Source organism: Pinus tabuliformis, chromosome 9, assembly GCF_031772625.1.
Source record: "Pinus tabuliformis cultivar Carrire ecotype Pingquan chromosome 9, CPIR1, whole genome shotgun sequence".
Classification (NCBI taxonomy): Eukaryota; Viridiplantae; Streptophyta; class Pinopsida; order Pinales; family Pinaceae; genus Pinus; species Pinus tabuliformis.
The window spans coordinates 734,335,915-734,348,013 of NC_142307.1; positions in this window are offsets into that span (position 1 = coordinate 734,335,915).

The following is a 12,099-nucleotide window of genomic DNA, read 5'->3' on the forward strand; positions in this document are numbered from 1 at the left end:
CTTTAAAGTGTCCACCTTTACCAGCAACACCTTTTTGTCTTCTATCATATCCCTCACAAAGTGATATTGAACATCAATGTGCTTTGTCTTTGAATGATAAGCAGGGTTCTTTGCCAAGAAAAATGCACTTTGGTTGTCACAGTCTATCCTTATAGCTCCCTGTACTAACCCCATACTTGAACACAATCTCTGCAATCAAACTGCTTCCTTGCTCGCATGAGTGGCTGCCATGTATTTTGCCTCTGTAGTTGATAGTGCCACTATAGATTGTTTCTTACTCATCCAACTGACTGCACCTCCAAATAGGTTAAACGCATGCCCACTTGTAGATCTTCTCTGATCCAGATCTCCAGCCCAGTCTGCATCAACAAAGCCTTGAATATCCAACACTCTGTCCAATCCTAGTCTTCCTAGGTAGCACAAACCATAATCACTAGTGCCACGCAAATACTTGAAAACCCGCTTTAATGTTGTCCAATGCTCCTTTCCAGGTTTTGACCTAAACCTGCTCAATACTCCCACTACATGTGCAATGTCTACTCTAGTATAGACCATTGTATGCATCAGGCTACCGACTGCACTTGCATATGGAACACGGGACATGTCCTCTTCCTCTTCTTGTGTCTTGGGACACTGTTTAGCAGATAACTTTACACCTACAGGAATAGGAACCTTCACCGATTTACTATCCTGCATATTAAGCCTCTGCAATATTGTCTCGACATACATCCTCTGGTTTAACCAGAGCTTCCTCTTTTCCCAATCTCTTTTAATTTCCATGCCCAAAATATAGTTTGCAGCACCAAGATCTTTCATGTCGAATTTGGAGGACAATTGCGTCTTCAAATCCTGGATAATTTCTTTGTTATTTCCAACCAATAACATATCATCCACATACAAGACCAAATAAATAACACGGTCACCAATTAATTTAAATACACATAGTGATATGCTTTGCTTCTGGTGAAGCCAAGTCCCCATATAAGTGTATCAAATTTTTGATACCACATCCTTGGTGACTGTTTTAACCCATACAGAGACTTCTTTAACTTGCAAACCAGTTCTTTCTTACCCTTCACTACAAAGCCTTTAGGTTGCTTCATGTAGATCTTCTCTGCCAGATCCCCATGAAGAAATTTTGTCTTCACATCCATCTGTTCTACCTCAAAATCAAAAGCAACAACAACAGATAATTAAGTAATCTAATAGAAGTTACCTTGGCAACAGGAGAAAAAATATCACCAAAATCAATTCTCGGCACTTGGGAATAACCTTTTGCTACTAACCGAGATTTGTATTTCTCCACCTTTCCTTTTGCATTTGTCTTCTTCTTGAACACCCATTTGCTACCAATGGGTCTCATTCCAGCCAGAAACTCCACCAGATCCCAAGCCTCATTTTTGTGCAAAGATGCCATTTCATCAACCATGGCCTCTTTCCAGAGTTTTCCATCCTCTGAATCTACTGCTTCCTTCACAGTTTTGGGATCACCATCAGTAATAGATAAAGAAAATTTTGAACAGAACGCAGATGGACTATACCTTTCTGGCTGCCTTCTTTCTTGAACTGATCTTCTTACACCCAGAGTTTGTGGCTCTTCATCTTTTGATTCCTCCTCTGCTGTAGAGTCTGATTCTTTCTCCTTTAGCTCAAACTCTATCTTCTTAGGTTCCTTTGGTTGGACTTGATGTTTAATAACATCTTTCGCCTCTCTGAACACCACATCTTGGCTATACACAACCTTCCTTGTTGTTGGGTTCCAAAGCTTATAATCCTTTAAACCATCCTTATACCCAATAAAGATGCACTTTTCATATTTACTATCCAACTTGGTTCGTTTCTCCTTTGGAACATGTACATATGCATCACATCCAAATACCCTCATATGTGAAAGAGAGGGTTTCTTACCAGTCCATACCTCTTGGTGGAGTCTTATCCTCCAACGCTGATGAAGGTGATTTGTTGACCAGGTAATATGTTGTCTCCACCGCCTCTGCCCAGAATTCCTGTCGTAACCCTGCACCACTGAGCATGCTTCTTCCCCTTTCCATCAATGTCTTGTTCATTCTTTCTGAAACTCCATTTTGTTGAGGTGTATATGGATTAATTTTCTATCGTGCTATACCACACTTTTTACAGAATTCTTCAAATTCCTTACTACAAAACTCTCCACCGTTATCTATCCTCAACACCTTTATCTTCTTCTCTGTCTATTTTTCCACCAAAGCCTTAAATTCTTTAAACCTATCAAAGACTTCAGATTTCTTCTTAAGGAAATATATCCATGTATTCCTTGAGAAGTCATCTCTAAATGATACATAGTACACAGACTTACCTAGTGATGGAACCTTCACAGGTCCAAACACATCACTGTGCACAAGCTCTAATATTTGTTTCGCCCTCTTACCACTAGAGGGGAAACTCACTCAATTTTGCTTCCCATATACACAATTTTCACAGAAATAAAAATCCAGAGAGCTATTACTCATACCTTCTACCATACCTTTACCATGAAGTATTCAAAGACCCTTTTCTCCAATATGTCCAAGCCTTTGATGCCACAACATGGTCTTCTCTCCAGAGACCACTAGATTTTCTACTCCACTTTCAGGAACCACAGAACTGTTGCACCCATCAACAATAGTGCTACCTTGCAGCTTGTACAAAGTTCCAGTCTGAACTCCCCACATCAATACTAGTGCTCCTCGAACCATCTTGCAGGTATCCTTCTCGAACACTGTTTTTACACCTGCCTCATCCAGCTTGCTTATAGAAATCATATTTTTTGCTAATGCAAGAATATGTAGAACACTCATATGTGTTCTAACCCTTGCACCTTGCACCTTCAACTTTACTTTTCCGCGACCAATGATTCTAGCCTTCCTATCATCCCCTAAGAAGACATCGCTACCATCGAATTTATCATACTCACAGAACCACTCTCTATGGGGAGTGAAGTGAAAGGATGCACCTGAGTCAATCAACCATGTCTAATGATCTTCATGTGTACTTGAAGAAGCCAAGTACACATCCCCACCTTCATCTGAGGTGATTTTCACCTCTGCAAAAGAAGAATCATCAGACCCCTTTCCTTTGTTAGGGGTTTTAGATTTACAGTCCCTTTTGTAGTGCCCTTTCTTTCCACATTTCCAACACACCACCTGGTGGGCCCCAGTATTGCAGCAATAATGTTGCAACTCCTGGAACTCCCTTCTTTAATTTTATCAACCCGGTAGTTCGTAACAAACTTGGAAGCGACGGTGCTATATGCACAAGTACTAGCTCTTGCCGCGGCTGTCACTTGATCAACTAGCACAAGTCTGCTAGGATCTTAAGCCAACTTCTATGAGCTCTTAGAAGAAGCTTTTTAACTGATGGATGAAAGCTAACTCAAAGGAGGCTAATCTACTTGCAGAAAGAAACTGAAAGTAGAAAGGAAATGCAAACCCTAGCAAACCCTAGTTTTACCGACTAACCCTACTGGTGCAATAAAACTGATGAAAGCTACAAAAAGGAATGCCATTGACTCTTAGAAAGGTAAAATGCATGTGACTAAGCTACTTCTGAAATGAAATCTGAAAAGAAACATCTTTTTGTATTTTTGAGTAAGTTGGCAGAATTATTGTGCATGTGCTTTAACTATTTTTGACTGTGTAGAGGTGGATTGGCGAAAGGAAATGCTTTTAGGACGTTGGGAAGGTTAGAAGAGGGCCAAAGGGGTCCCTAGCACCCTTCCAGAGAGTTTCACAGTGATCGGATCTCAAGAAACCGTTTTCATGAGCTTCTACAGGAAGTCTGCAGGGGTTCTACAGGATGTTTTGAAAAGAGGATTTTGGAGGGTTGATGGAGGAAAAATGGTGGGAAAGTGGAAATGGAGGTTGGATAAGGATGTTAAGGGGTCTAGGACCTGGTGAATGAGGCTAAGGAGCGATTGGATTCGTTCGAGTATGGAGGGAGCAATGATGCACAGGAATGTAGAAATTAGGGCAAAGCGAGAGAATGTGGCAAATGTAAGGCAAGAATCTGAGTTAGAGGAAGAAGCAGGTTTCATGGATGGGGTAAGGATAGATGAGGAGGTATCGCAGGTGCTCTACAAGTTATTTCTCAAACTGAACAAACAAAGACTCGGAAAATCAAGGACCTAGCTACTTTAACCTAATTTGTCCTAAATAACAACGAAGAAAGTGAACAACAGTTTATTTGCAACGAAATCATGTGAAGTAGCTATGAAAACTAAGAAATCATGAACCTAAGCATGTAATCACAACTGGTATCAACTTTTGCAAATGAGAATCTAACACTAATAATTGCATGATGAAGCAAAGACAATGTTTTTGGTGGCAGCAAGGACACCTTGGTCCCAGCTCATGGTCCCACTAAGGGAGAGGTGAGATCAGAGCTGCTTAATAGCCTTTTTCTGAAGATCTTCTCTGTTATTAACCTATTAAATCAACTTAAAACATAAGCAACTATTTCTATTAGCAAAAATGAACTAAATGACCAAAAAAGATGGTAACCTACTAGCAGAAATTAATTAAAGACAATAGAAAAACATATAACAGTGCATGGATGAGGTCCTGGCACTTGGGTTGGGCCCAACCCCAAGAGCTACAGGCTCCCAAAAAGAAGCTCAGAACTGAGGCAAAATGCAACTGATCTCCATTATTCAGAAAATAACCATATCACAGAAATGTTTACAGCAAAGGCTCCACAAATGAGCAAAAACAGAGCAGCACTAGAGTGCTAACCTACTGACTAAAAAATGACTAAAAAAATGACTAAAATTGAACTGCCAACTAGCTAACTTCTGCCAACCCAAATGAGGCCCTAATCCCTCTTATTTATACAAATTGGGGACCCCAACAGCCCTCCTAAACTTTAGGAACTCGGCTGCCAAAACTTGTAGTTAACAGCAACTTTACTAGCCCTTGCTCGGCTGCCCTTGTGATAATCGATTTGGTGGCCCTTGAACTCCGAGATGATGGTGGAGAATTCAAGGTAAGGGCCCATAAATGAAGGGGACACCTTCCTACAAATCCTCTCCCTTGTTCTCCCACGAATTTGGTTGCCAAGTGCTCATTAAAACCTTTGATTTTGTCTCAAAATTGACCAAAAAACTGCACAAAGCACCCATTAGACTTGTTGGCATAATGACTAACCCAATTCACTCTATTAGCATAAATATAATAAAAAACATGCAATAAACTAATGAGAATGGTGGATTAAGTCAAATTAGGAGGCTGAATGAGCCCATATAATTATCCATTTTTGGGGCTCATCATCACCCCCCTACTGAAAGTGTTTCTCATCCTCTGAGAAACTAATCTATCTCTTCATCTTTGATGGCCCTGGTGGCCTCCCTGTCATGCCAAGCTTCTGAAGTGATGTCCTCTTCTCGGTCATGAAATCATGGTTTTCTCTCTACTTCTTCCCACTGCCTGTGCTCCTTTTCTTGTAGAAGTTTTGCTAGCGCCTCAACCTCATCCTGCAGTTTGTCCTCTCTCTACTATTCATCAGATGTTTCCTTGTCCATTAGAGGGAACCTACCTATAGTTGCTGCTCTTCAGAAATATGTGTTATGGCTGCCCTTTGAGTTTCCTGTAGAGAATTCTCAGCTTCCTGAAGAGCTGTCTTTGAGTCCATCATATGAATTCTCTCTCTCCAAGTGAAGGTTTTTTGCTTCCTTGTTCATAGGTGATGGTTATCTTTGAAGGAGACTCCTCCTTTTGTTTAGCTGCTGTGTCCTTAATGACAATTGGCTCCTTTGATTGTGGCTGGTGTTTGCCAGCTTTTATCCGCGTGCTCCTTCTTGCCTTAAAGTACATGGAAGGATCCCTTTTTCGCTTCCCTTTTTGTTTTGGAGATGTGCTTATGGCAGCAAGCACAGTTGCTGCCTCCCTAGCCAATATCTCAGGTGATTCCTCCTCTTGCTGCTCTGTTTTCATGCTTCCTGTAGAAACTGTTTTCATGCTTCCTGTAGAAAGCCCGGTGTCAACTGTTTCGGTCTGCTTGGCTGGATGTGTCTTTCCTTTTAATTTTTGTGTGGTTGCCTTGGTTGTGATAACTTTCATTTGGGCTTTCTTGGCCTTTTTCTTCCCAACCTTTTTCCTTTTTCACCCTCTCTGTTTTTGTTGTTGTGTCCTTTTCTGTCTCATGCTCAACGGTCATGTCAAATTCCTCTTTTTCCTTCTGTTCTTCCTCTGTTTTTCCCTCTGCTTGAATGTCTTGTGCTCCCTCATCAATGTTCTTCTCAATTTCTTCAGTTGGCATGGTGTTGAGTTTGTGTTTTAACCAAAAAAAAAAAATTGTTCAGGAAAACAGTCATTTCACTGCGACAGAGGATAGCTGAATTTTCTTCTTTTTCTGAGACCAAATAAGGAATTTTTCATGTGCTCCTTACAACATCAAATGGTAGTAATTCCCTTGTGTTAAAACTGCTGTCACCTAGAATTGGTCTGTCTGTTTATGAAAGAAATTTTTTACAGAGCAGAGCATAAGGACATTGGTTTTTTCAACACATTGATAGATATGTAAATTCAAGTTTTTCCACACACACAGGTTGGTCTCTACTGCTGCATGTCTTTCCTTGCAAGGGAATTTTTTTATTTTCTTTTTTAAAACTGATGAGGAGATTTCGGATGCAGAAGAAAAAAATGGGTAAACTCAGTGAATCATGCAGGCAGACTTCCATTGTTCTCAATGCACAGGCAAACTTTTTTTACTCTCATTTTTCAATTTAATGTCGTGTTCAATTCACCATTTTGCACCAACAAATCATGCACAAAGAAGTTTCCCCGATCCTACCTTGTTTTGAGCTTGAAATTCATTGAAAATCCTAGGTTTTCTTTCTGCATGGCTGTTTTCTGTGTTTCCTGTAGAAGCCTTCCTGTAGAACGAAACTGCGCTTCCTGTAGAGCCCGATAGGCGGGAGATTTAAAAAAACGGTAGAAATCTCGAGAAATTAGGCAGGAATCTTGCAGAGGACCACTATTTAACTGATCTGGAAGTGGTGGACGCGTGCTTTAGTTGTGACCGTAGTTGAACAAAGAGTGGTGAGAGTTTCAACCGAGCATCGTTTAATTCCGGTGTGATTTGTGGTGAGGGAGTGAGGTGGCCAGGTGTACGTGGCCATATGCAGACTGCAGTGCTATTATGAACTGTATGTTCTCTTCTTGTTAATCACTTGACATCAGTTGCACTGGAGTTCAAACGGCCAACACTACTTGTAAGTCGACGTGCTGCTGGGTCCTTTTTTTGCTATTGCATGCTCACATTCCCTTGCTGCATGCTTGGATACTTTATGCTATAAGATTTTTGTTGTCTGATGTGTGGTTATTTTTCTTGTGTAGGTATCCTCTGGCTGGATCCACGCTATAGGAGCTAGCTTCAACGTTCAGATTTGCACCCTCATGCTGTTGACGCTGAATTTTCATAGGACAACAAATTGTTTTCTCCATAGCTCCCAAACGATAGACCGGATCAATCTGAAACTTTCTGAGCATGTTTCTATCATCATTATGTACCTCCCATAGCAAAATGGTGATCAATGGATGCACATATTTTGAGAAAAACTGAAAATGGATGAAGATTACAGAGGTCAATTTCTCGGAAACCGTACATCAGAATTGGCTGAAACTACTTGGGTAGGTTACTATCACCCATATACATCTCCCCATGAAACAATTTTTGAAACAGATGCACAGATATGGAGAAAATGCAAAAATGGCTGAAGGTGATGGAGGTTGATTTCTTGGAAACCGTGCACTGGAATTGGCTGAAATTGCTCGGGCATGTTGCCATCATCCCTATACAACTCCCTGTAAAATGGTTTTGTAAATGGATGCACGGTTTTCACGTGAGGGAATTTTTTTTTTAGCACTATGTATTTTTGCTTCTAAGCATTCTGCAATTTTTTGCATGGCAAGAAAAATGAGCTTGGGCTATAATGGAGACTTGGAATTCATTGATGAAGAGTCTAGATGGAGCTTGGACAGGTAGGGTGTGCGAGACTGTGTTGCTTGACTTGTCATTAAAAATTCTGGCTGTCAATTTGAGGAAAACATGGTTTCTTGTATGACTGTGCAGGAACACATAACCAGGTGGGTGACGGAGGTGTAAAGAGATGGAACAGGGTGCCATATGGTGATGGGTGGAAATAGGGGTGGCTGCAGGCCTAACAAACAGATTCCAACATTCAGATTCCCCTCCAAAATCGATTTTGGCTCGCCCGAAGGTTCTACAGGATGTTTCCTGTAGAAATACAGAACTTCCTGTAGAAAGCCCAGAACTTCCTGTAGAAGGTGGAATCTCGATCTGAATGTGATCAAATCCTAGGAAAGGCAAGTGGCCATGGAAGGAGTGTCTGTAGGGATGTCCTATAGCCTGGTAGGGACCCCTATAATCATTTTGCACGACCCTCCTTACCTGCAATGTATTCCCTACAACCTGCAATTATTCCACAGAGATTAGGCTTGTTTTTTTTCTTTTTCTTTTTTCTCTTTTTTTTTTTAAAACAACTAGGGCGCCTCATGGAGGTTTTCACCCTAATTTCCTACCTTGGGCGCCTCCAAGGGAGGTTTTCACCTAGGGATCTTATTCTCTTTTTATTTTCTCTTCTTTCCAACCCATTGACCGCCTCATGGAGGTTTTCAATCAATGAGCCAATCTAAGGCGCCTCCGAGGAGGTTTTCACCTTAGATTTTTATTTTCTTCTTATTTTAATTTCTTTTTTCTTTTTTCCTACCCTACCCTACTTGAAGAACAAAATCATTTTCAAGTATAATAATAATTCCAATGGAGCCATGTGCACATCGAGATTAGAGACAAGATGATGTGGAGGCTTGAAATGCATGCTTTGACAGCTATCCGGATTTCAGAGACCAAATGATTTGACTTTGAAGGGATCAAACATAGCTGAGGAAGAGAGTACTGCTGCAACTTAGTGACCGTCTGGAACCATATCTCAATATAGCTCTGATATCCTTGGTCCTTTTGTTGATCTAGATCATTCTCCATATCTTCTTCTATCTTGAACTTCACATCTTCCTCTTTTTGCTAAGTTTTCTCTTGAATACATGGAGGATTTCATCGTAACCATGAGGGAACTCTCTCGATCTCTGATTTTGATGTCTTCTCTTCATCAAGTGCAGCCCATGGTTCTTTGATCTCCTCCTTTGAATCTTCTTTTTCTGGATGTGGTCCTTCAATGCTTTCAATAAATCTCTTTTTTGCAATACTTTTCCTGAGCTATGGTGAATATCATTGAGATCCAGAGGAGTCATTTGGACATGTCGTGCCTCAGCTTTGCAATTGGGTTGAGCTACTCCAATGGGCAGGTTTGGAAATGGTGGTATGGGTAGTTGAGTGGGGGTGTATATTTGAGATGGATGTGGATGGGGTTGTGGTTGGGCAGGTGGTGGAGGCAAATGAGCGGGAGGAGAGTTTTACTAGGGCCTCCACCCATGATGAGGTGCATTCCACTGAGGTTGTGGCTGAGCATAAGAGTGAAACGAATGAGCAACTAGAGGAGCATGGTATTGTGGAGGACACGACCAAGCAGGGGGTGTGGACCAGGAAGGATGAGCAGGGGGACCCCAAGAAGGCATGGAAGTGGCTTGATAGGGGTTATAATAGGTATGGGATGTCTCTTGCATTCCCTCCTGGTAAGTTCTAGGTCCATGTGACTTCCTTTGGTTCATGAAATAGAGTGTTTCAGTGACTCATTTGGACCTCTGATATGCAGCTTTAAGTCCAGGCAAGGAAGGGCACTGATTCGTAGGATGGTATTCTTCATAAACAAAACACACTTCTATGGAGTGCAATGGATCTTCATTCCTAGGATGCTTTCTAGTGCACCTGGGACAAAATATGGCCAAATCCCTCTTGGCTTCCTCTTGCTTCCTTTGGATCTGTAAGGTATCTAGTTGCATGGCAAGAAACTGCCTCATCTCGCTCTTGAAATCTTCCATATGATTTGCAAATTCGTTTTTGGATAAGGTACTGCTCCCAACATTTCTGCTTGTAGCCATTTGCTCCAGAGGAATGTTTTGTTTTTCTTCTCCCCTAGAGGTTCTTTAAATATGCCTTGATGTCCACCTAGGGCTTCTTCTTAATCACAACCATCGAAGAAGAGAGAAGGTTGGATGTGTGAAGCAATGGGGGGTGTTGTGCAAATATTTTTCTGACTTATCTCTACTCCTACCAGGCATGAAAGGAAATATTTTTGGTTGATTTTTGTATTTTTATTCTTGTACCTGCAAAACTAAAATAGATTGAACTGCAACTAACTATCTTGCTGAAATGAAAATGCGGAATTGAAATGAAAGCAGGAAAGGACTAATCTATTTTACTGAAATGAAATTGTAGGAATGAAATGCTAGGCTACGCTTGCAGAATTGAAATTGCGGAATTGAATGCTAATCTATGAAAGCAGAAATGTCTACTCTACTTTTGCGGAAATGAAATTGCGGAATGGAAATGAAATAAACTACTTAGTAGAAGGTTGTAGTAGAAAATAGAAGAAAAGCAACAATCACCAATACTCTGATGCTTCCCCGGCAACGGCGCCAAAAAGATGGTGGGCCCCAGTATTGCAGCAATAATTCTGCAACTCCTGGAACTCCCTTCTTTAATTTTATCAACCCAGTAGTTCGTAACAAACTTGGAAGCGACGGTGCTATATGCACAAGTACTAGCTCTTGCTGTGGCTGTCACTTGATCAGTTGACACAAGTCCGCTAGGAGCTTAAGTCAACTTCTATGAGCTCTTAGAAGAAGCTTTTTAACTGATGGATGAAAGATAACTCAAAGGAGGCTAATCTACTTGCAGAAAGAAACTGAAAGTATAAAGGAAATGCAAACCCTAGCAAACCCTAGTTTTACCGACTAACCTTACTGGTGCAAGAAAAATGATGAAAGCTACAGAAAGGAATGCCATTGACTCTTAGAAAGGTAAAATGCATGTGACTAAGCTACTTTTGAAGTGAAATATGAAAAGAAACATCTTTTTGTATTTTTGAGTAAGTTGGCAGAATTATTGTGCATGTGCTTTAACTGTTTTTTACTGTGTAGAGGTGGATTGGCGAAAGGAAATGCTTGCAGGAGGTTGGGAAGGTTAGAAGAGGGCCTAAGGGGTCCCTAGCACCCTTCTAGAGAGTTTCACAGTGATCGGATCTCAAGAAACTGCTTTCGTGAGCTTCTACAAGAAGTCTACAGGGGTTCTACAGGATGTTCTGAAATTTCTACAGGATGTTCCGAAAAGAGGATTTTGGAGGGTTGATGGAGGAAAAACGGTGGGAAAGTGGAAATGGAGGTTGGATAAGGATGTTAAGGGGTCTAGGACCTGGTGAATGAGGCTAAGGAGCGATTGGATTCGTTCGAGGATGGAGGGAGCAATGATGCACAGGAATGTAGAAATTAGGGCAAAGCGAGAGAATGTGGCAAATGTAAGGCAAGAATCCGAGTTAGAGGATGAAGCAGGTTGCATGGATGGGGTAAGGATAGATGAGGAGGTATCACAGGTGCTCTGCAAGTTATTTCTCAAACTGAACAAACAAAGACTCGGAAAATCAAGGACCTAGCTACTTTAACCTAATCTGTCCTAAATAACAGCAAAGAAAATGAACAACAATTTATTTGCAATGAAATCATGTGAAGTAGCTATGCAAACTAAGCAATCATGAACCTGAGCATGTAATCACAACTGGTATCAACTTCTGCAAATGAGAATCTAACACTAATAATTGCATGATGAAGCAAAGACAGTGTTTTTGGTGGTAGCAAGGACACCTTGGTCCCAGCTCATGGTCCCACTAAGGGAGAAGTGAGATCAGAGATGCTTGATAGCCTTTTTCTGAAGATCTTCTCTGTTATTAACCTATTAAATCAAATTAAAACATAAGTAACTATTTATATCAACAAAAATGAACTAAATGACCAAACAAGATTGTAACCTACTAGCAGAAATTAATTAAAGACAACAGAAAAACATATAACGGTGCACGGATGAGGTCCTAGCACTTGTGTTGGGCCCAACCCCAAGAGCTACAGGCTCCCAAAAAGAAGCTCAGAACTGAGGAAAAATGCAACTAATCTCCATTAT